General features: G+C 46.2%; 1 long non-coding RNA gene and 1 pseudogene across 7 annotated transcripts in view; one reads left to right on the top strand and one right to left on the bottom strand.

The window, feature by feature from the left end:
• Positions 1–16,356, top strand: part of LOC131765901 (uncharacterized) — a 42,755-nt gene extending 26,399 nt beyond the window's left edge. Inside the window, exons 5-7 of one of the 7 annotated variants that reach the window (XR_010835409.1) lie at positions 4,785–5,781; positions 6,580–7,018; positions 9,481–9,819. This is a non-coding gene — a long non-coding RNA (uncharacterized lncRNA). The other 6 variants (XR_010835411.1, XR_010835410.1, XR_010835408.1 and 3 more) reach the window with 6 other exon arrangements.
• LOC131766006 (5S ribosomal RNA) lies at positions 7,365–7,483 on the bottom strand (annotated as a pseudogene).
• Positions 16,357–22,911: the final 6,555 nt, after the last annotated feature.

The following is a 22,911-nucleotide window of genomic DNA, read 5'->3' as shown; positions in this document are numbered from 1 at the left end:
AAAGCCATCAGCAGGGTGAGCTCCAGCTACTTTTCAATTGTGAGACACTTACATGCACGGTGCAGACATGCTAGGATGTTTGTTCTTCCTGCCCAATATTTTAGAGAGGATATGAAACACCCCTGTTAAATGCCTGCAAGTGATGGCCAGAGTGGAGCTTGGAGAATGATGGCTGTGATCTTTAATACGGTTGTGCCTTTGTAAAGAGTCTCACTCAGAATTTCCAGGGTAATTTTGGAGTCAACTTTTTTTTTGTTTTTTGGATGATATATATGTCTAACTCACCTCAAGAATATATCCACGTAGACTAGAAGTTAGGGACCAGCTGGTGTAAATTTGTGTGGTTATCTCCTGACCTAACCTTTTAGCTTCTTTTTGTTCCTTGATTGTAGTTGAACTTCATCTTGCCTCAGAGCCTTTGTGTTTGCTGTTCCCATGTTTTAGGAATATTGTTTCCAGAAAAATTTTCCATAAATGATTCCTTTCTATTCTTTGGCACTCATCTCTTAAAGATATTTTTTCCTTGATTGTCCTACTAGCCTAACTTAGTCCCAGTTTATCAGATTACCTTACTTCTTTCACAGAATAATAATAAAATCAAATATTATCTTTGGTGTCTCTGTATTTAGAGGAACTTCTTTCCAAAGAACTCAAGCCCCACGGTGACAGAGGTTGTTACCTTTCTTATCCCTTATTCTGGGTCTTAGGACTGTGTCTGGCATGTAGTAATCACTCGAGGTCTGTTGACTGTGTAAAGAATATGTGAGTAGATGAACAGATTTGGAGTTATTTGAGGTCGCTCTTAATGATGGCTGCTGTTGGTGATTAAATTAAAATTGTAGGTTTTTTAGTTGGAAGTGATCTTGCTGAGTCTCACAGCTATGGCAAAACTCTCCCTACTGTAGCATCCCTGACAGATGATCAAGTGTGAGCTTGAATAACTGTATATGGAAGACCCTAACCAAGGCAACCTCCTAGCTTTCTTCAAGCAGATCACAACTTTCCATGGGAGTTTGCTCCCTATTATTCAGCTGTAATTAGGAGAAACCGGTTTGATTTACCCAGAATCATCTTCTCTCAGTCTCCTTGTTCTAGTTCCTAGAGAATAGACAGGGCAGAGTTTCCTCTAAATTACATCTTTTGGGTTTACATTGCTGCTTGTAACAAAATAAGCACCATGCTATGGCAAAATTCCCCTTGATTGTCTGCCACTTGTTGCTACATTCCTTGTTAGTGTTTAGAAATAATTTGTCTTAATGTTCCACATTATAATTGATGCAGTACATAAATAAAAGAGATCTCGGAGTTATGTCAGAAGCAATGAGACAGATATTTTAACTTAACCTTTTAATGTATTTAATGCTGACACTGTGAGGAATTGAGCAGTATAGTCACCGCGTTATTGCCATTGCTGAAAAAATGTATTTATGGTGAAGTTTTTGGTCACTTTGAAAGCATTAGCTGATGGGGGAATTGTCAGCTACATCTTAGAGCTCTGAACATGTCTCAAAAAGTTGTGATACGAAACACCTCTGCCTTTTCTTGTATTTCTGTTATGTTCAACTATTTCACAAAAAGCGTTCTTCATATTCCTGAAATAATGATGGGCTTAGTTGAGATTCTTTTGGGTCCTAAGGGACCAACATGTGTGCATACTAGTGTCGAGTTACACAGAGCCTGGATGTTTGACTCCAGACTGAAAGCCCCATGGAGTCATTTTTTCACATCTGTTCACCAATGTGTATGAATGGGAGAAAAACAAAGTTCTGGTTTGTTCGATCAAGGGGAGCCACACTCCTTTTGCTTTTGCTGCGACAAACAAGTAAAGGGGTGTAAAATATCTGAAAAGAGCCTCCTAGGGTTTGGTAGCACGCTTAAGTGGGATGTAGAGAATATACAACAAAAAGAAAAGCAAGTGAGTGCTGCTAGCAAGCATTTTCAAGGACAGCTAACAAAATAATAATAGTAGTAACAACAATAGTAAGATTGATTTTAAAAGACTTAAGAGTGGCATGCATTCCTAACCACTCTACATGTATTAACTCCACGCCACAGCTCTGGAATATGGGTGATTTTGTTAAGCCCTTGTTTTTCAAAGAGGAAGTGAAACACAAAGAAGTAACACTCCTGAAGTCCCACCACTAATAAATTTTGGAGCTGGGGGAAAAAGATCCTGGCAAATTAATTTCAGAGTTAGTGCTCTTAACCAGTAGGTTATGTCCCACAGGTAATATTTGCACATTTTGAAATCACTTTACAAATACTGTTTTTACCCCTAAAGTACACAGGGAATACCCAGGGAAATTGGCATTATAATTATTTTTATATCCTTGTCAATAATCTGTTAACTTTTGGCAGTTCAGTATCCTTCCCCAACTTCTTTTTTTTTTCTTTTTTCTTCTTTCTTTTTTTTGCAGTACGCGGATCTCTCACTATTGTGACCTTCTCCCATTGTGGAGCACAGGCTCCTGACGCGCAGGCTCATGGGCCCAGCCGCTCCGCGGCATGTGGGATCTTCACGGACCAGGGCACGAACCCGTGTCCCCTGCATCGGCAGGCGGACTCTCAACCACTGCGCCACCAGGGAAGCCCCTTCCCTGACTTCTTAAAAATTCAGGCTACAATCCAAAAACATAAGGGCTAGTGAAAATAAATGTCTTGTAAATCCAGTTCAAGACAGCAACTAAAAAACTAAGGCCCCCAAGGATGTAAAAGAGAAAAAGCAAAAGAAAAGAGACAAGAAGCCCAAACCCTATGATTAAGCTCCACATTGTTAGGTAAAGGGGCGTTTAATTAATGCTTCTTTAATACCTTGTGCACAGAGGCATGGCTCTACAGAAGCCAAGGAGTCTCCCTTTCATCACTGATTCATGGTATGCTTCTGGAAGGGTCATTTCCTTCTTTGAGCCTCAAAGCTTTTCATCAATACAGTGAGGGAAATGGAACAAGGTTAGCTCTCACAAGCCAGCTCTCATGTTCTCTCCTGTTACCTGTGAGTCTAGGTAAGTGCTGAATGTCTGTAACATGACAGATGATATTAACCATATATATTAACAATATATATTAACTATTTCTCTTCTCCTGATTTTTTACGTAATTTCTAATACGTAGTAGAATAGTCGAAAAGAAAAAATACCACACTGAAAAGTAACTGATACACTAACTTTTCATTCTCCTTTCACTGCCAATTCAGCTAAAAGCCTTCTGTAGAATTCTGATGCAGACCATGAAAACACACTGTAAGTGTTCCAAAGTCTTTTCCATATTTGGTAGCCCTGTTATTTCCATTGGCAGAGCTATCTTGGACTGTCATCTGAAAATCTATCAAAAAGAAATTAAGTAATAGGAATTCATATCAGTGGTATTGGAGAAAAAAATCCTTGAATTTATCTTCCTGTGTGAACCTTCATCCAGGTACAAAATAAGTGAGAAAGGTTAAACTTTAAAGGCAACATATTCCCATTGAAAGGAAGGGAGAACACAACACCAATAATATACATTGCTAACATTATGTACGTACACATATATACAAGTGGTCTTGAAATATATTTCCAGATATTAATCGGATTAATGTTTGGGGTAATAAAGCATTTTTTCTCATAGAGAACATTATTCTTTAAGGCACATACAGACACACATATCTGCCCTGCTGACCTCTCAGTTTCAGTTGATTCCAGTCATGTCCCCAGTTCATTTCCCCATATATTTATTCTCGGATTAGTGATTTTTGAACAGGTGTTCATCTCTTTAGAAAGACCTGTGCCATGACCGCAGAGTACTCAGATTTCTTTTTGGCATTTAGTGGCGTATGATGGGGAAAGTGATGAGTTGTATGACAGGAGAGGTACAAGGTGAACCTTAGAGTAAGTAAGACTTTATGCATAGTTCTTAATCCCAAAAGGAAAAGAGAAGGATAGCAGCAAAAGTCATTTGAATAAAGGACCTCTCAGATGAATCAGCATCAGGATAATTCATTGGTTACTGACTGTCCAGTCGGTTTAGGTTATAAAGGATTCCTGAGTGACTGCATCACTTTATGAAAGGATCTACCTAACTATAGCTGTCTTTTGCTGCAATTAGGTTAGGTGGCAATAATATGCATAGAGAATGGCAATTGTGAATTCCTGTCTTCCTAAAATTGAAGACACTCGTTAAGGTACAAGTTTTCCCAAACTGCAAGTGATTTATCCATACTATACTAACTGAGACAGTGTCTTACCATTCTCGTTTGTTAAAGGAGGTAACAAGGCTAACTTTGAGTAGAGTAATAGCAGGACACTTAGAAAATACTTTCAGGTTAAGTTTTGTAAACAAAGTACAGTGTTTACCCACAAAAAACGAATCAGCTCACTAAGTATTGCAAGAAATGCCTTGAAACATTTTCATTGCCACTAAAGGAATTTAAAACACCTGTTGGATATATTCCCTCGTAGAATGCCATTTGTACACTTATTCCTAATAGGACCTGTTATTTAATTTAATTTATTTATTTATTTATTTATTTTTTGGTGGTACGCGGGCCTCTCACTGTTGTGGCCTCTCCCGTTGCGGAGCACAGGCTCCGTACGCGCAGGCTCAGCGGCCATGGCTCACGGGCCCAGCGGCTCTGCAGCATGTGGGATCTTCCCGGACCGGAGCACGAACCCGTGTCCCCTGCATTGGCAGGCGGACTCTCAGCCACTGCGCCACCAGGGAAGCCCTGGACCTGTTATTTTAAATGCAAATTCTTAGTATAAGGCTCAGAATTGATATTCAGTATTTTTAGTATTTTATTTATTTTACAGAAGGAACCACCTCACAGCAGAAGCCCACTTCACAAAAGAGATGAGGAACCCAGCAGGAACCACGTCACACCAAAAGCACACATCAGATGGGATGAGGAACCAAGAAGGAACCACTTCACAGCAAAGGCCCCACATCACAAAGTGGATGAGAAATGCAGCAGTAACCACCTCACACCAAAGCCCACATCACAATGGAGATGAGGAACCCAGGAGGAACCACCTCACACCAAAGCTCCCATATCACAAATGGGATGAGGAAACCAGGGGGTACAACCTCACACCAAAGGGCCCACATCTCAAAGAGGATAAGGAAACGAGCAGGAACCACCTCACACCAAATGGGCTACATCACAAGGGATGAGGACCCAAACAGGAAGCACATCACACCAAAGGGCCCACATCACAAAGGGGATGAGGAACCCAGCAGGAACCAATTCACACTTCATCATCCTCATAATAAAGTGGATGAGAAATGCAGCAGGAACCACCTAATACCAAAGGGCCCACATCAGAAAGTGATGAGGAACCCTGGAGGAACCAGGTCACAACAAATGCCCACGACACAAGGTAAGAGGAACCAAGCAGGAACCACTTCATACCAAAGGTCCCACGTCACAAAGGGGATGAGGAACCCAGCAGGAACCACCTCACACTTCATCATACTCATCAGAAAGGGGAGGAGGAACCCAGCAGGAACTACGTAACACCAAAGGGCCCACATCACAACGGGGATGAGGAACCCAGCAGGAAACAACTCACACCAAACGGCCCACATTACAGAGGGTATGAGGAACCCAGTAGGAACCACTTCAGAGCAAAGGGTCCACGTCAAAAAGGGGATGAGAAACCCAGCAGAAACCACCTAACACTAAAGGGTCCACGTCAAAAAGGGGATGAGAAACCCAGCAGAAACCACCTAACACTAAAGGGCCCACATCACAAAGGGGATGAGGAACCCAGCAAGAACCAACTCACACCAAAGGGCCCACATCACAAGGTAAGAGGAACCAAGCAGGAAATACTTCACATTGCAAACGGAAACGGCCACACTGGAGAAGTGTATGGTGTTCCCTAAAACACCTAAAAAACACAGCTATAGAGCATAGGGCACTTCCACTCAAGGGCGTATATCTTGGGAAAACCAAAAATCGACAGGACACAGGCACCGCAAAGTCGAGGGCTGCTCTGTTTACAAGAACCTCAACTCGGGTACACCTTAAATATCCCACGAAAGAGAAAAATGGATAAACAAGTTGCGGTACATATGTACAATGGAATGTCACTCAGCCATGAAATCAATGTCATAAGGCTATTAGCAGCATAATGAGTGATTTAGGTATGATAATTCTAAGAGAAATAAGTCACAGAGATAAGTGATATAAGATATCACTTATAGAGGGAATGTAAAAATCGCTACACATGAACTGTATTACAAAACAAAACAGAGTAACACATACGGAAAACACACTTATGGCTGCTTAAGGGGAAAGGTGAGGTGGGGTGATGCATAAAACAAGAGTTTGAAATTAGCACCGATACCGTTCCATAAACCATATATGTAATAGACAAGACCTGCCATTGCTCAGTGAACTGGACTCAACACACCCTATTCACTGCAGAAGAATATATCTGCGTAGTAAGAATCTTAAAAAGTATTTATTGATATCTCTCTGCAAGTGAATCGAGTGGGTGTAAAGGGGCATAAACACAGCGTTGAAAAATAGCTAAACCCCATTATAAATATAAATTACAAAACAAGAGATAGTGAAATAGAATTCTTACAAATTTCCTTCAGAGGGTGTGATGCAACCTACATTGACCACATCTAGACGACAGCTGGAAGAAACATAAGGATGGACACTCTTGTGGCTGAGATGATTGGTGAGGTTGGTGAGCAAATGCAGACCCTTTAAGTAATACTGCGTGCTACCCATTCCATGGGGAAAGAGTTTTCAAGAGGTAGATTGGAGTCGCCTTTAAAGCACCTAAGAAGCGGCAGAACTTCGACAATGATGCAGTTGGCCAAAAAGGGCGTATGCGTTTTTTCCTGAATATGTTCAGGAAAAAACGCATACGCCCTTTTTGGCCAACCAAACAAGCGGGCAATGCACGTCAGCGCTACAAAGAAGTCACACTTCGCATCGGTCAAAAGGCCATCGTGAAAAAGTGTAAAACCCAGAAATGCAGGACAAGCCATGGAGAAAAGGGAGCCTTGTCATGCTGGTGGAAGGGATGTAAGTTGCAAAGGGCCACTCTGGAGAAGTGTATGGTGTTTCCTAAAACATCTAAAAAACAGCTACAGAGCATAGGGCACTTCCACTCATGGGCGTGTATCTTGGCCCCGGCCCTGCGGTGGAGTCTGGGTCTGGGCCAGCCACCCCCGGAGCGTCTGGTGTGCCGCTGCCTTCCAGGGCCGCCTTCTGGCCGCCTGGCCCCGGCCAGGCCGGCGGGGAGCTCCCCCTCCGGCGCGCACTGTTGTTGGAGGGGCCTGAGGAGGTAGGGCCTGCAGCGGTGCCCGGCCGGGGCGGAGGCGGCCTCGACCCCGGGCGACTAAAGGAGAAGGCGGGGCGGGAGGCCAAAAGCGTACAGCACCCGGTATTCCCAGGCAGTCTCCCATCTAAGTACCAACCAGGCCCGACCCTGCCTAGCTTCCGAGGTCAGACGAGATCGGGCGCGTTCAGGGTTGTATGGCCGTAGACAGGGATCGGGCCTGCGGGCTGCCTCTTGAGGCCCAGCTTCGCTGGCGCTTGCGCTTTACCGCCAGCCCCGCGGCCAGCCCGCCCCCGCAGGGCCCCGCCGCCCGCCCAGCCAGGGGGATGGAGGCCTCGGGTACCGCGGGGTGGTGGAGGGGTTGGCGACCTCCCAGCCCAGGGCGGGAGGGACCCAGCAAACCCTTTGGCGCTTGGCGCCCCGCCCCAGATCCCGCACGTCTCTCACAGGGACGTGGCCCCGGGACGTGACAGGAATCATCTTAGCCAACTCAACCCCAGACATTGTGCTCCAGGATACATGCTATGTAGTAGCACACTTCCATGACCTAATGTCCATGGGAGCAGTCTTCACTATTATGGGAGGCTCCTACACTGATTCCCACTATTCTCAGGTTTTACAGTTAACTCAGCATGAGCAAAAATTCACTTCACAAGTATATTTGTAGTAGTAAATATGACTTCCTGCAGCACTTTCTTGGCCTCTCAGGGAAGTCACTACGTTAGTCTGTGTGCCCTGAGGCACACACAACATGAAATATTTTGTCTTTAGGCTCATTCATCTCAGTAGCAGCAGTAATGCTAATACTCTTCATATTTTGAAAAGCATTTGCATCTAAACAAGAAGTCTTAGCAGTGGAAACTCCTACTCCTAACCTAGAATGGTTACACAAATGCTCTCCACCATATCCTATGTTTCAAGATCCTATCTATGTAAGTGTAAAATAAGGAAGGACTCAAGTCCTTTTCAACCAGTTTCAAGCCAACACCATAACAATTATGCCTTTCTCAATAAATGAGATAAAGGTAAAAAGTAATGTAGATTTGTCAAAGTTAAATCATAGGCTAAAATCCTGTATATCACTATGGCATATAAATTTCATCTAGGTTCTCAAGATACAACATCACCAATTATGGAAGAACTTTTACATTTTCATCATCACACATTAATAGTGATTTTTAAAATAAGTTCTCTAGTCCTCTATATTATTTCACTAATATTGACATCTAAACTAACTCATATACATACAATAGATGCACAGGTAGAGAAAATGTGAACAATTTACTAGCCATTATTGTAATCTTAATTGCCCTATCATCATTGTAAATCCTTTACATGATACATGAAATCAAAAACTCTTTCAAACCATAAAAAAATATGGGTCAGTAATGATACTGAAGCTACAGATACACAGATTATGAAGATTTAAATGTTGACTCCTCTGTAATCCCCACATCAGAGCTAAAACCAGGAGAATAAGGACTGATAGAAGTCAACAACCGCGTAGTTAGAGATGGTCATTGAATATTAGTTTCATCTGAAATTGTACACTCCTGAGCTGTTCCTTCTCGGGCCTAAAAAGAGCTGCTATCCCAGGACACCCAAATTAAAGAATCCTAATAATACCAACAGGACCAGGCCTATGTTGTGGACAAGAGAGCCCGTTTTTCTGAGTTCAAGACGACAGAGTGATATGGCTGAGATATGAGGTGAATCTGGAGCCCATGGGGATGCACTCTCCAAGCTCCAGGATAGGAATGGGGCCTCTAGGGTGCCACGCCACCCACCACACCCTCCCAAGCAGGATCTTGGCAACATTCCCTGTCAGTGATGAGGCAGCCCTAGCACTTGTCACGCCCCGATGTTGTGTCCTATGTGGGCCCCATGCTCTTGGGACCACACCCCACACTCTGGAGGTCCATGCTACAGGGTCCTTCGTGCCTCAGGAGTAGAGACCACACAGCAAGCAGTTCCCTCCCCAACCAGCAGGAGGAGGGGAGGAGAGCAAGGGCACCAGGGGAATCTCACTCAGACAACAACAGCCCAGCGGTGCCAGTGGGGACAGTGATGATGCAGATGAGGCACAGACCAAGAGATGGGACCAGAGGACCCAAAAGGCAGCTGGTCAGGTCCTGGCTCATCTGCACCCCGGACACCTTTGTCCCTCATACACCCCCTTCCTCATACACCCTCTCCTTAAATGCAGATTCTTCGGATGCAAACAGGCAGAGCTTCAGACTGAAAGTCAGCTCTTCCAAAATGACCCGTCAGCAAACACTGCAGGATTCCACTCCAGTGGGTGCCCTGGAGTCGACAAATCAGGGACTGAAGTGGATATCGGTGCTAGGGCAGTGAGAGGGAACGGGGAGGGAGACTTTCATGGTTGTGGAATTTTGGTTTTGCAAGATGAAAAGTTCTAGGGATGGTGATGATGGCTCCACGAGCAAGTTAATAGATCTGATGCCTCAGAAACGTGCACTTAAATTGGTGATGACGGTAAAGGGTACGTGATGTGTGTTTTATTTCACTTAAATTCTTAAAATAATGTCTTGTTAATTGAGATTCCATTTCGACTCCCCTTCATCACAAATGTCGGAGGCCCAGACACAGTCCCCTACCTTAGGGGCCATCACGGTACCCTCACAGATCATGTGGGAGACCATTCTTAGGGGGGGCTAGTCTGTGCTCAACTGACCTCTGTCCAGGGGGACCCAGGCAGTGGTGACCCCCATAGATTAGACATATGATATGCTATGATATTAATAGGATACCACCAAGTGTTGTCACTCACCAGAACACAGCAGCAACCCACTCAAACATGCCTGACCTCATATGATTGTGACCAGATTAAGAGAAGAAAAGGAACCACAGGTTAATCGGGGCAACACCATTAATGCAGAGGTTGGAAATCTCAAAGGGGACAGGACACACCGCAGGCAAAGAGCACATATGCGGTCTCCCTGTACATGTGATCCTGACCCATGAAGATGTGGTGAGACCCACACAGTCCCCGCACCCTATACCTGGGGTCACACATCCACACTCACCAGGGTGACACACCTCCCCGGACCCTGCACCTAAAGTCACACGTTCTCTCTCAACAGGTGACCCCTCCTCCCCAGACACCTCCACCTGGGTCACATGTCCATAGTCCCAGGGTGACCTCACCTCCCCAGACCCTGCACCTGGGGTCACACGTCCCCTTGGTCAGGACACCATGGCTCTGCTCGTGGCTCCCCTAATGTGGAAACAAGCTGGGTTCCTGGGACCTCCTGGGATGGGAAAAAGTGTCAGGTGGGTCTCCTCTCCCCACACTTGTCCCAGAGAAGTCCTCCTCTTTTCACTTTGGTTCTGTGTGATTTTAACTGTTTTTAAAGCTTTCACGTTAGTGTTGAACACGCGACCTTGGTGCTGGCAGGTTCAGTCCTTTCTCGTCTCACATGTTGAGAAAACTCACAGGACAGCAGGGCTGAAAGCCGAGGGGCAGCTCTGGACGCTGCTGAGTAGGGACAGTAGACTGGAAAGAGAGCTCAGCAGCAGCCTCAGCTGTTACCCATCGGCCTTTTGCCCGCCCTGAGGTGCCCTGCAATCAATTCACCAGCTAAACCTGCCTCCCTACGCACCATGCACCTGCTGGTGAATTGGAATTATTGCCAGGTAGCCCTCCTGAGGATTCTCCACGAACCCCAGGGAAGGGGAGCCTTGCAAGGATTAAGACTAAGGCCCCGACCATAGCACTGACCCTTGGGAGGACCAGGTCACCACACTCAGAAGAGAGGCTGTTACGTAGACAAGCCCACCTCAGCTCCAGACCCCAGACATCTAAGCACTGACCTTCAGATGCAGGCACGGAGCTTCCCAGTACTGAGGCCAGGCCGGGTCTCTACCCAGGTCCCCATAGTCCTAGCACAGACATGGTTGGGTCGAAATCTTCTTATAGACAATACATGGTCAGCTCTAAACATAATCAGTAGACAGGACATGCAGAGGTCTAAATCTACTGCGTAGACAGAACTTGATCATGTTTACACTAGTGTAGGGCTGATCTCATAGGAGGTACAGATCACACACGTGGGTCTCTCATCTTTGGACACCCACATCAGGAAACTGAACAAAATCTTTGTCATTAAACATTTCAACAGGCAAAACAGAAATGTTACCATTTTCTCTGGCCACCTGATGGTCAGGATCCACGGGTGAGCCACGAACTTCTTCTTATAGTGCAGCACAGTCTGCTGCAAGGACAGACAAGACGTGGCCTGATTCCAGCCTCCCAGGCTTCCAGAAGGAGGCGGCCACACTGGAAGCCCAGGCAGGACAGTCCTGCATGTTCCGGGCCGGGAGATCCGGTCTGTCCATTCCGCTAGCTGATTCCAGGCAGGGCGCTCAGGGCCGCTGAGAGCCCTGCACTCAGGTCCTGCTTCCCTGCAGCATGTGCGTCTGTGTGTGTGTTTAGAGGGGGCGGTGGCTGACGGCTCCCATGGCTCCCGGTCAGGTGACCTCATGCCCTGGGGCTGACAGCCAGCAGGGACAACGAGCTGTCTTCGAGGGGAGGCACGGGGAGAGGTAGGGACACAGAAGCCATTGGAGAGGAGAACCCACCGTGGAACTCCTTGCACACTGGCTCGCCCCACCCGGGGACCCGCCTGCCCATCGTGGGCCGCAGGTCACCCCCCAGCCCCCCACCCCCGAGGGCAGGGCGCCTGCTCTTCCAACAGTTCAGGGTCTCACATGAAGGAGACCCAGTGGGGACTGTCACTGTCACTTCACTGCCCCACTCCTGATACTGTGTTTGGGGAGAATGAACCCCCTTGACTGGGCGATGGGACCCTGTGAGGAAAGAGGTGGTGGCCCCATCCAAGTTGGGGCCTGGCTGAGAGATGGGAACACAGGAGCCAACTGCAGGGCCTGGAGGCCAGGCTAACTGGAGGGGCACCCCCAGCCTTGGCTGGGCTCTCCAACTGTGACATTGTAGCTTTAGGGGACCTGGGGCAGGTGAGTGAATGTAAGGGCGGTCTAAACTGGACCCTGAATGGGGCTTAAAGAAGGCGTGAAGGATGTTACTGAGACAGTGACAGTCATTGGAAGACTAACTCTGTGTCAGGCCATCCTGCTCCATCCATTTAAATCCCTGAGATCTGTGACCTTTACGTGGCTACGCAGGATTGTTAGAGCAGGTACGTGCGGACATATCGGGAGCACAGTTCAGTCTGCAACCAACTTGCAAGTGGTTCCAGCAAACACAAAGGTGTGCACCCAGGCAAGCACAGCACACACACAAACATATGCACGTGCACAGCACAAATATATTCACACACTAGCATATGAACACACATGCACGCATATGCCCATGCACACACTAATGTGTGCAAGTGCACATACCTATGCACATGCACAGCATATGTATGCAAACAGGCACATGCACACGCATAGCACACACACACGGAATAAAGTGAATCTGTAAAGCATTAAATACTGAACAGAAGTGAAGCTGACATGTATTTTTGCCTTTTCTTAGCTTTGATGTTTTTCACAATAAAAAGTTTAAGAAAAATGTTAATGACAAATGACTTTTCGCGGGCCTCACTGCCGTGGCCTCTCCCGTTGCGGAGCACAGGCTCCAGACGCACAGGCTCAGCGGCCATGGCTCACGAGTCCAGCCACTTCGTGGGATCTTCCCAGACCGGGGAACGAACCCATGTCCTCTGCATCGGCAGGCGGACTCCCAACCACTGCGCCACCAGGGATGGCGCCACCACGAATGACTTTTGATTCATAGGACTTTCTGACGTTATTCCACAAATATTATGACAGGAGAAATGAATGTAGATATTACATGTGTCCACTAATGGATGAATGGAGAAGAAAAGCAGGGTCCATCAATACAAGGGAATGTTATTCAGCCTAAAAAGGAAGGCAATTCTGACATAGGCTGCAGCAGGGATGAACCTTGCGGGCATTATGCTCAGTGATGTAAGATAGACACACAAAAAAAGAAACAGTGTTTGATCCACTCATACAAGACCCCTAGGGCAGTCAGAAACATACAGACAGAAAGTAGGATGTTGAGTTCTAGGGGCTGAGGGAGGGACGATGGGGAGTGAGTTTTTAATGGGGACTGTTTCAATTTTGCAAGGTGAAGAAGTTCTGGAGGACGATGGCGGTCAGGTTTGCACAACAGTACGAAATACTTCTTGACCCTGAAATGTGCACTTAAAAATGGTTATGATAGTAAAGTTTATGTTATGTGTATTGGACCACAAGTTTTAAAACTTTTTAAAAAACAACAGGAAATAGTCTATGAATACCACAAGATGCACAACTTCACTAACACCTGAGGGGTTAAAACCATAAGAAAAATACTGTGCATACACCTACCAGAATGGCAAACATGAAAGACATAGTATCAAATATCAGCAGGATGTGTAGCAATGGAAAGCCTGGTACGCAGCGGGGGAACGCAACCACTTCTGAGACAATCGGGCCTCAGATAGCGAAGTCCGTGCACACAGACCCGCAGTGCTCCTCCCAGCTGAACACAAACCCACCAGCCCTGCACCAGGACACACGTACACGGACTCTGCAGCCACAGGAGCCAAACCTGAAAGAACCTGAAGGCCACCACAAGTGGATGCAGAAATGAACCATGCACGCCCCTATGAAGGAATATTCCACAGCAATGGAGTACATTTTGTTTAAAGGTAGCAAAACTATAAAAATTATTTTTGAAAAAAACTATATTCACAAGATGAAAGAATCTACAGTTCTGGCACCTAGGGATTGTCAAATGCTCCTAAAAATGGATTGTTGTGGAAATGTTTATTATAAGGAAATTGAGGGCTTCCCTGGTGGCGCAGTGGTTGGGAGTCCGCCTGCCGATGCAGGGGACGCGGGTTCGTGCCCCGGTCCGGGAAGATCCCACATGCCGCGGAGCAGCTGGGCCCGTGAGCCATGGCCGCTGAGCCTGTGCGTCCGGAGCCTGTGCTCCGCGACGGGAGAGGCCACAACAGTGAGAGGCCTTCGTACAGAAAAAAAAAAAAAAAAAAAAAATGGAAATTGACATATTCTCTAGGAAGGACGGTGTGAATGGGCCTGCTACATTTTCTACATTGAAGACATATACACGTTTTGATTCTACTTCTGTTAGATCAAGTGGGGCTTCATTGGATTTCTGCTACTGCAGAGAAAATCAAAATTTTGGGGGGTAGGGGTCCGGAGAAAATTAGTCATAGGTGTTCTTGTGTAATAATTACTGTTGAAAGTGTAAATGATCCATTTATCAGAAAGACTGAGAATAGGATAACTGCTACATTACTTTGTATGAGATTGTCTGTGCTACTGCCCCTAGAGCTCCAGTGAGTGAGTATTTTGAATGTGAAGCTCATCCAGATCTGAGGATGGAATAAATGACTAGGTGTGATATGACTAATATAAATAATATGCCTACATTCATATTAATTAGTGGATAAGATATGGGAAGAGTAATTCATGTTGTGAGAGCCAGGGTTAAGGCTAGCATTGGGGCAATAATATATAAATAGATGATGTTGATGGACATAGTGGTTCTTTTAAAAGTAATGTGAATACCTCAGCAATGGGTTGTAATAATCCATGGGGGCTGATGATTTTTGGCCCTTTCTGGATTTGTATATAGCCTAGGATTTTCCATTTAGTTAATATGAGTAATGCTATGGTGAATTAAATTGGGTAATTTGTGAAAGAATGTTGATTATAAACATATTCTTAGGAAGAGGACTTGAACCAGTGCAGATAAAGGTTTCCGTTTTGCAAAATTACCGGGCTCTGCCACCATAACAAACCCTGTTCTACAGTAAGGTATGTATAAATTAATTGAATGTAGATTATATCATCATTTAGTTTGAAGACATTTTGTAAAGTAAGCTGTATTGCTCTTGTCCTTTCATACTGGAAGAAATCTGCAATAGACAGAAACCAACAAGGATGACTCCAGTGTGAACTCAGATCGCGTGAGAATTTAAGCGTTGAACAAACAGAAAATTAATAGCAGTTATACAACTGAAACGTCGTGATAAAGCATCAAGGTCATAAACCATATTGCCGATAAGAACTCCAGAATACAATTCCACTGTTATCCCTAGTACAACTTGTTCCTTTGATCAGTGTTTTAGAAGAACAGGTGATAAAGCATTTTGACTAGTTGGTCTAAATTTTAATCACTCAGAGGTGGGTTTATTCTCCAAAAAATAAATGCCGCACAGGCTCAAGACGCACTGGGATCAGTAGTTGTGGCACTCAGGCTCAGTAGTTGCGGCCCACTGGCTTAGTTGCTCCGTGGCACGTGGGATCTTCCTGGACTGGCGATCGAACCCGCGTTCCCTGCACTGGCAGACGAATTCTTAACAACTGCAAGACCAGGGAAGTCCCAGAATCGCAGTCTCCCTTTTAATATACCGAAAGCCCAAAGAATCCATGGAAAATTGTTACAGAAAATAAGACAATAAAATAGTGTAAGAACTCTAACAGAAGCAAAAGTACACAGTTCATATAGACACCTCCCAACCAGTTCCAAAGTATATTAAACGGGAGGTGACAATTTAAAAAGAATAAGATAAATTATACCCCAAAATTCCCAATCTGTCCTGAAATGTTGCAATCTGAAACCCTATTGTAGGAAACAGAAGATTCCAGGAGACATTCTACAACTGAAGGACTCTAAAACCTCTGACTGGATAAGGAATTCTGGAAGGAAGGTATCCTCACCCAAGGAGAGCAGGTTCCTATACTTCTCTCACATCACATCCCTGTACAATTCCCACTGATCTTGGTCCAGGCTTTCTCACTCCTCTTGAGAGAAATCGATGGCCACATCCTGGAATGTCAGCGGTCCCTGAAATTAAAAGTACACATCCCCTGTGGCCACGGGAAGAGTTCATAATGAGACCCAAGAAGAAAACAACAAGTTAAGAGAACTGGTTTTGATTTAGAAGAGTGTCTTCAATTATTCACTAATATATACTTTTTTTAAAAAAAGTAACTTTCTGTACCTTATTTCTAACTACAAGAAAAGAGTATGGCATGTGATTCACAAACCAGAATAGAGACTATACTTATCTGGAAAAGAAATGATAAAATGATGGTTTCAAAACAGGCATATGCATTTTTGAGTGTTTTATTTATATCAAAGTGGATAAAATGTGTGTATTTCTCAGACAGAGAAGACATGTCGAGGTAGAAATGTACCTTTCAACTCTTCATGGGTATACAAGTACACTGGAGAGACTGTAAAAGTGCAGATTGTGATTCAGTAGGTTCGGTGAGCCTGAGTTTTATTTTTTTAACAAGCTCATTTTAAACTAGTGATGTCACAGTCTCTGATTCATTAAGGACAATTGTGAATAGCAGAGACATAGTTAGAGAGGTAAAAATTCATATTTAACTTTGAACTTAAAGTGTTTTATGGATTTTACACCTTTAATAGGATAGTCAGCACAGCAGCAACAATCATTTGTGAATATTTACTATAGACTGTGTATCTTTCTACCATTTTTGTGTAGGATTCCAGGAAAAAGGCCTGCGCTGCGGCCACCGTGGGCGGGGCCCCAGGCCGGGCCGCCCCTCCAGGACCCCCGACGGGGCCCTGCGCTCCTGGCGGCTCCTGCCCCGGGCGCCCCCCTCCCTCCCGGAAGGCCTCGAGGCAGAGCGGTCCCACACTCTGCGCCCAGAACGGAGCCCGCGTTTCCGCAGAGCTGGAGCTCCCGGCTCGGGGTCTCTTCCCTCCGCCGTCACGGATCTGCCCCGGAGCCCGAGGGGAATGCGGCCTCACTGAGGCTGCCGACTTTGGAGGGGCCCCGGCGGAGGAAGCCGCGACAGTCGTGGGGACAGCGGGCCGGGTAAGTGGGCGCTGACCCTCCGCCTGGTCCGGTGCCCGGGCTGCCGCGCAAGACCAGTTTCTGAGGAGCAGGGGTTCGCTGCCACCCGCCGCTGCTGTGCAGAACGAGCAGCCCCCAGCGTCTGGTCCCCAGGAACTTCGGTCCCTCCTCTCGACCATGCCCTCGGCCTGGCTCGCGGGGCCTCGGGGGCGTGGGGAGGGGCTCGGCCTGAGCGTCCTGTGGAGAAACGGGGCAAGGGAGGTGCAGGATCCGGCTGCAGCCGAAAACTCCTCCCGAGGTTCGCAGGCCCCTTATTCAGCCAAGCGCCTCTGCGCTCCTTCCTCCCTGAGCTAAAGTACAGGAAGGAGGGGGCAGGGCGGCTGTCTGGCGCAGGTAATGGGAACATCCAAAGGTGATTGTTAACTAAGGAAAACCAGCTCTCCCAAGGTGAGGAATGTAGCGCTTTTCTTTGTATGGGAAGATGCCAGAGTCTGGGCTCACTGAAATCCTGCCTTTGATATGCACCTCAGCTCTCTGGGGCCAGCATTCTGTATTTGCATATCCTGAGTTCCTCAGGGCCCGCTGGCTCACATTGGAGGGCTGCAAGTGCTGATGACTGTGACATCCTTTGTTTACTGAGATGGCAAGAAATATTCCGTTTCTCACAGGCTTGAGGGGCAGACAGTGAAAAAGAGTCGGAGAATCTCACTCGGAATGTACTTTGGTTTACATATAGATAATATTTATACTTAGTTGTGCTAATAGAGGTTCTCAAGTCCAATCAACTTGTACGCCTGCCCTCTAGGTATTAATTTCATCAATATCCTAAGATAAATGCCTATAGAATTGACTTAATCCAGTTAAATAGGATGATAATTTTTAAAGGAAACCCAATGGAAATATAACAACAAAACCTTTACCACTAAAGGCTGGGTCTGGAACAACCTAAATAAATGTTCCGTTGTTAAAATATTGAAAGATGTATTCAATAGAAATAGCAACAAAAATGACAAATAGTAAGGGCGGCAGAGTGTTGAAATGTTCTATCTTTATCATTCAAGTGGCAGAAAATCATTTATTAGTAGGCACTGGGGGAAGAAGATGCCTGATTTTATATCCTAGGCATATTTGTGCAGTTGTTTCAACAAGTAACTTAAAGACAAAATGGAAAAACAAGGAGGTTTTTGCCTGCGATCATGTTGATGTGAAACCAGGGATGGATGGCCACCTTGTGCCAGGTGAATTAAGTTTACCTGGCAGGTAAGCCGCAGAGCTGCTGAGAAGCCAGGGTTGGAATTTTTCTGCAGGGTGCCCCTTAGGTTCTGTGACTTGAATGATTGTGAGTCATGTTTCGGGAAAGACCTGATCACAGGAAAAGGGTGGGAATAGAGTGATTTGGGGAGCAGCTAACAACAGTCATCACAGCTCATGGCCTGAATGAATTTTACAGAAACAGGAAAAGAAATGCTTCTTATGGAATCAGAGAATGTGAGGGCTGGACAATCCCAGAAAATGAGGAACACCCATCCCATTTTCCAGATGGGAAAACAGAGGCCCAGCAAGGTGAAATCCCTCACCGAAGTTGCACCCGTCTCTCCTCCCCACTACATGGTCCATGAAAGCAGGACTCTTCCCATCTTGATCACTGTTGATCCCCAAAAAGGGGTCAGGCACCTAGCAGCTGCTCCAAAAATTTCGGTTGACTGTAGGAACAATGCCATTTCTTTCTTTGCCACTGTTATTCAGGATTGTGCCAAGAACTCCCCACGTTGCAATGTAATTCGATAAATGTAGATATTAGTTGAGTTTTGTTGTGATGAGGACTTAGGCTTTGAAGGTAACAGACTCAGTTCAGAACTCGGTTCTGCCACTGAAGAGCTGTTTGGCTTTGGGAAAATTACTAAACCTCTCTGAACTTATTTCCTCCTTTGTAAAGTGGGGATAAATCTATCTAAGCCAGCAGAGCACATGCATGAGAGATGTGCACTAAATATTGGTCTTTCTCACTCTCCCACATCATCTCTCTGTTCTTCCCAGAGAAGTTGTACAGAAGGATATAGTACCTTTTAAAAATAATTAATTAATTAATTAATTATGTCTCATTGGGTCTTCTTTGCTACGTGCGGGCTTTCACTAGTTGTGGCAAGTGGGGGCTACTCCTTGTTGCGGTGCATGGGCTTCTCATTGTGGTGGATTCTCTTGTTGTGCTTGTTGTGGAGCACCGGCTCTCGGCGTGTGGGCTTCAGTAGTTGTGGCCTGCAGCCTCAGTAGTTGTGGCACATGGGCTTAGCTGATTCGCGGCATGTGGGATCTTCCCGGACCAGGGCTCGAACCCATGTTCCCTGCCTTGGTAGGCAGATTCTTAACCACTGCATAACCAGGGAAGTCCCAGAACTGCAGTCTCCCTTTTAATATACCTTAAGCCCAAAGAAACCAGGGAAAATTGTTATAGAAAATAAGAGGATAAAGTATTGTAAGGACTCTAACAGATGCAATAGTACTCAGTTCATAGACACATCCCAAGCAGTTCCAAAGTATATTAAAAGGGAGGCTGCAATTTAAAAAGAAGAAGATAAATTATACCCACAAACTCCCAAGCTGTCCTGAAACCCTATTGTAGGAAGCAGAAGATTGCAGGAGACATTCTGCAAATGAAGGATTCTAAACCCTCTGGTTGGATAAGGAATTCTGGAAGGAAGGCATCCTCACCCAAGGAGAGCAGACTTAACATAGTTAAGTCTCTCTCTCTCATAACTAGCCCATTTAGCTCCAGGTTCCTTAGCGCACTTACACAGCGTTTAAGAGCTTTACACAACTAGAAGGTCATATCTTTATTTCTTATTGCAGGAACACGACTTCTGTAAACTTTATTTCTGTCACAACCTAAACCAAAATTATTGTCAAACGAGTGCTTTAAACCATATATTTTATCATCATTAAAAAGCATCTAAATAGGGGGGAGCGAAAAGATGGCGGAAGAGTTAGACGCGGGGATCACCTTCCTCCTCACAGATACATCAGAAATACATCTACACGTGGAAATTCTCCTATAGAACACCCACCGAATGCTGGCAGAAGACCTCAGACCTCCCCACAGGCAAGAAACTCCCCACGTACCTGGGTAGGGCAAAAGAAAAAAGAATAAACAGAGACAAAAGAATAGGAACGGGACCTGCACCAGTGGGAGGGAGCCGTGAAGGAGGAAAGTTTCCCACACACTAGGAGCCCCTTCGCGGGCGGAGACTGCGGGTGGCGGAGGGGGAAGCTTCGGAGCCGCAGAGGAGAGCGCAGTAATAGGGTGCGGAGGGCAAAGCGGAGAGATTCCGCAGAGGATCGGTGCCGACCAGCACTCACCAGCCCGAGAGGCTTATCTGCTCACCCGCCGCGCGGCGGGCGGGGCTGGGAACTGAGCCTCGGGCGGATCCCAGGGAAAGGTCTGGAGTTGGCAGAGTGAAAACAGCCTGAAGGGGTTAGTGCACCACGGCTGGCCGGGAGGGAGTTCGGGAGAAGTCTGGAGCTGCCGAAGAGGCAAGAGACCTTTTCTTCCCTCTTTGCCTCCTGGTGCTCGAGGAGACGGGTTTAAGCGCGCCGCTTAAAGGAGCTCCAGAAACGGGCGCGGAGCTACCGAAGAGACAAGAGACTTTTCTTGCCTCTTCGCTTCCTGGGGCGCGAGGAGAGGGGATTAAGGGCACCGCGTAAAGGAGCCCCAGAAAGGGGCGCGAGCCGTGGCTGTCGGCACGGTCAACAGAGACGGGTGTGGGACGCTAGGGTTGCTACTGCCGCCACCAAGAGGCCTGTGTGCGAGCACAGGTCACTCTCCACACTGCCCCTCCCGGGAGCCTGTGCAGCCCGCCACCGCCGGGGTCCCGGGATCCAGGGACAGCTTCCCCGGGAAAACGCACGGTGCGCCTCGGGCCGGTGCAGCGTCACGCCGGCCTCTGACGTCGCAGGCTCGCCCCGAATCTGTGCCCCTCCCTCCCCCTGGCCTGAGTGAGCCAGAGCCGCCGAACCAGCTGCTCCTTTAACCCCGTCCTGTCTGAGCGAAGGGCAGACGTCCTCGGAAGACCTACTCGCAGAGGCGAGGCCAAGGCCAAAGATGAACCCCAGGAGCTGTGCGAACAAAGAGAGGGGGAGGTCTCTCCCAGCAGTCTCAGAAGCAGCGGATTAAAGCTCCACAGTCAACTTGAAGTGCCCTGCAGCTGTGGAAAACCTGAATAGACAGCGAAATATCCCAAGTTGAGAAGGTGGACTTTGGGAGAAAGATATACTATTATTTTCCCCTTTTTTCTTTTTGTGAGTGTGTATGTGGGTGCGGCTGTGTGAGATTTTGTCTGTATAGCTTTGTTTTCACCATTTGTCCTAGGGTTAGACCGACCCGGTTTTTTTTTTAATAGAAATTTTTCTTCTTAATAATTATTTTTTATTTTAATAACAATATTTTATCCTACTTTATTTTGTCTTCTCCCTTTCTTTCTTCCTTTCTTCCCTCCTTTCTTTCCCACTTCCCTCCTTCCTCCCTTCCTTCCTTTCTTCCTTCCTTCCTTTCTTCCTTCCTCCCTTCCTTTCTTCTTCCCTCCCTTCCTTTCTTCTTTCCCTCCCTTCCTCCTTCCTTCCTTCCTTTCTTTCCTTTCTATTTTTTTCTCCCTTTTATTTTGAGCCGTGTGGATTAAAGGCTCTTGGCACTCCAGCCAGGTGTCAAGGCTGTGTCTCTGAGGTGGGAGAACCAACCTCAGGACACTGGTCCACAACAGACCTCCCAGCTCCACGTAATATCAAACGGCGAAAATCTCCCAGAGACCTCCATCTCAACACCAAGACCCAGCTTCACTCAAGGACCAGCAACGAACAGTGCTGGACACCCTATGCCCAACAAAGAGCAAGACAGGTCTACAGCCCCATCCATTAGCAGAGAGGCTGCCTAAAATCATAATAAGGCTACCAACATCCTGATACACACCACCAGACGTGGACCTGCCCACCAGAAAGACAAGATCCAGCCTCATCCACCAGAACAGAGGCACTAGTCCCCCCAACCACGAAACCTGCTCAACCCACTGAACCAACCTCAGCCACTGGGGACAGCCACCAAAAACAAAGGGAACTACGAACCTGCAGCCTGCAAAAAGGAGATACCAAACACAGTAAGATAGGCAAAATGAGAAGACAGAAAAACACACAGCAGATGAAGGAGCAAGATAAAAACACACCAGACCTAACAAATGAAGAGGTAATAGCCGGTCTACCTGAAAAAGAATTCAGAATAATGATAGTAAAGATGATTCAAAATCTTGGAAATAGAATAGACAAATTGCAAGAAACAGTTAACAAGGACCTAGAAGAAATAAAGAGGAAGCAAGCAACGATGAGCAACACAATAAATGAAATGAAAAATACTCTAGATGGGATCAATAGCAGAATAACGGAGGCAGAAGGACGGATAAGTGACCTGGAAGATAAAATAGTGGAAATAACTACTGCAGAGCAGAAGAAAGAAAAATGAATGAAAAGAACTGAGGACAGTCTCAGAGACCTCTGGGACAACATTAAATGCACCAACATTCGAATTATAGGGGTCCCAGAAGAAGAAGAGAAAAAGAAAGGGACTGAGAAAATATTTGAAGAGATTATAGTTGAAAACTTCCCTAATATAGGAAAGGAAATAGTCAGTCAAGTCCAGGAAGCACAGAGAGTCCCATACAGGATAAACCCAAGGATAAACAGGCCAAGACACATAATAATCAAACTGTCAAAAATTAAATACAAAGAAAACATATTAAAAGCAGCAA

This window comes from Kogia breviceps, chromosome 11 (genome assembly GCF_026419965.1).
Source record: "Kogia breviceps isolate mKogBre1 chromosome 11, mKogBre1 haplotype 1, whole genome shotgun sequence".
Lineage (NCBI taxonomy): Eukaryota > Metazoa > Chordata > Mammalia > Artiodactyla > Physeteridae > Kogia > Kogia breviceps.
Note: the sequence above shows the minus strand (reverse complement) of the source record. Positions and strands in the feature narration are given on the sequence as shown.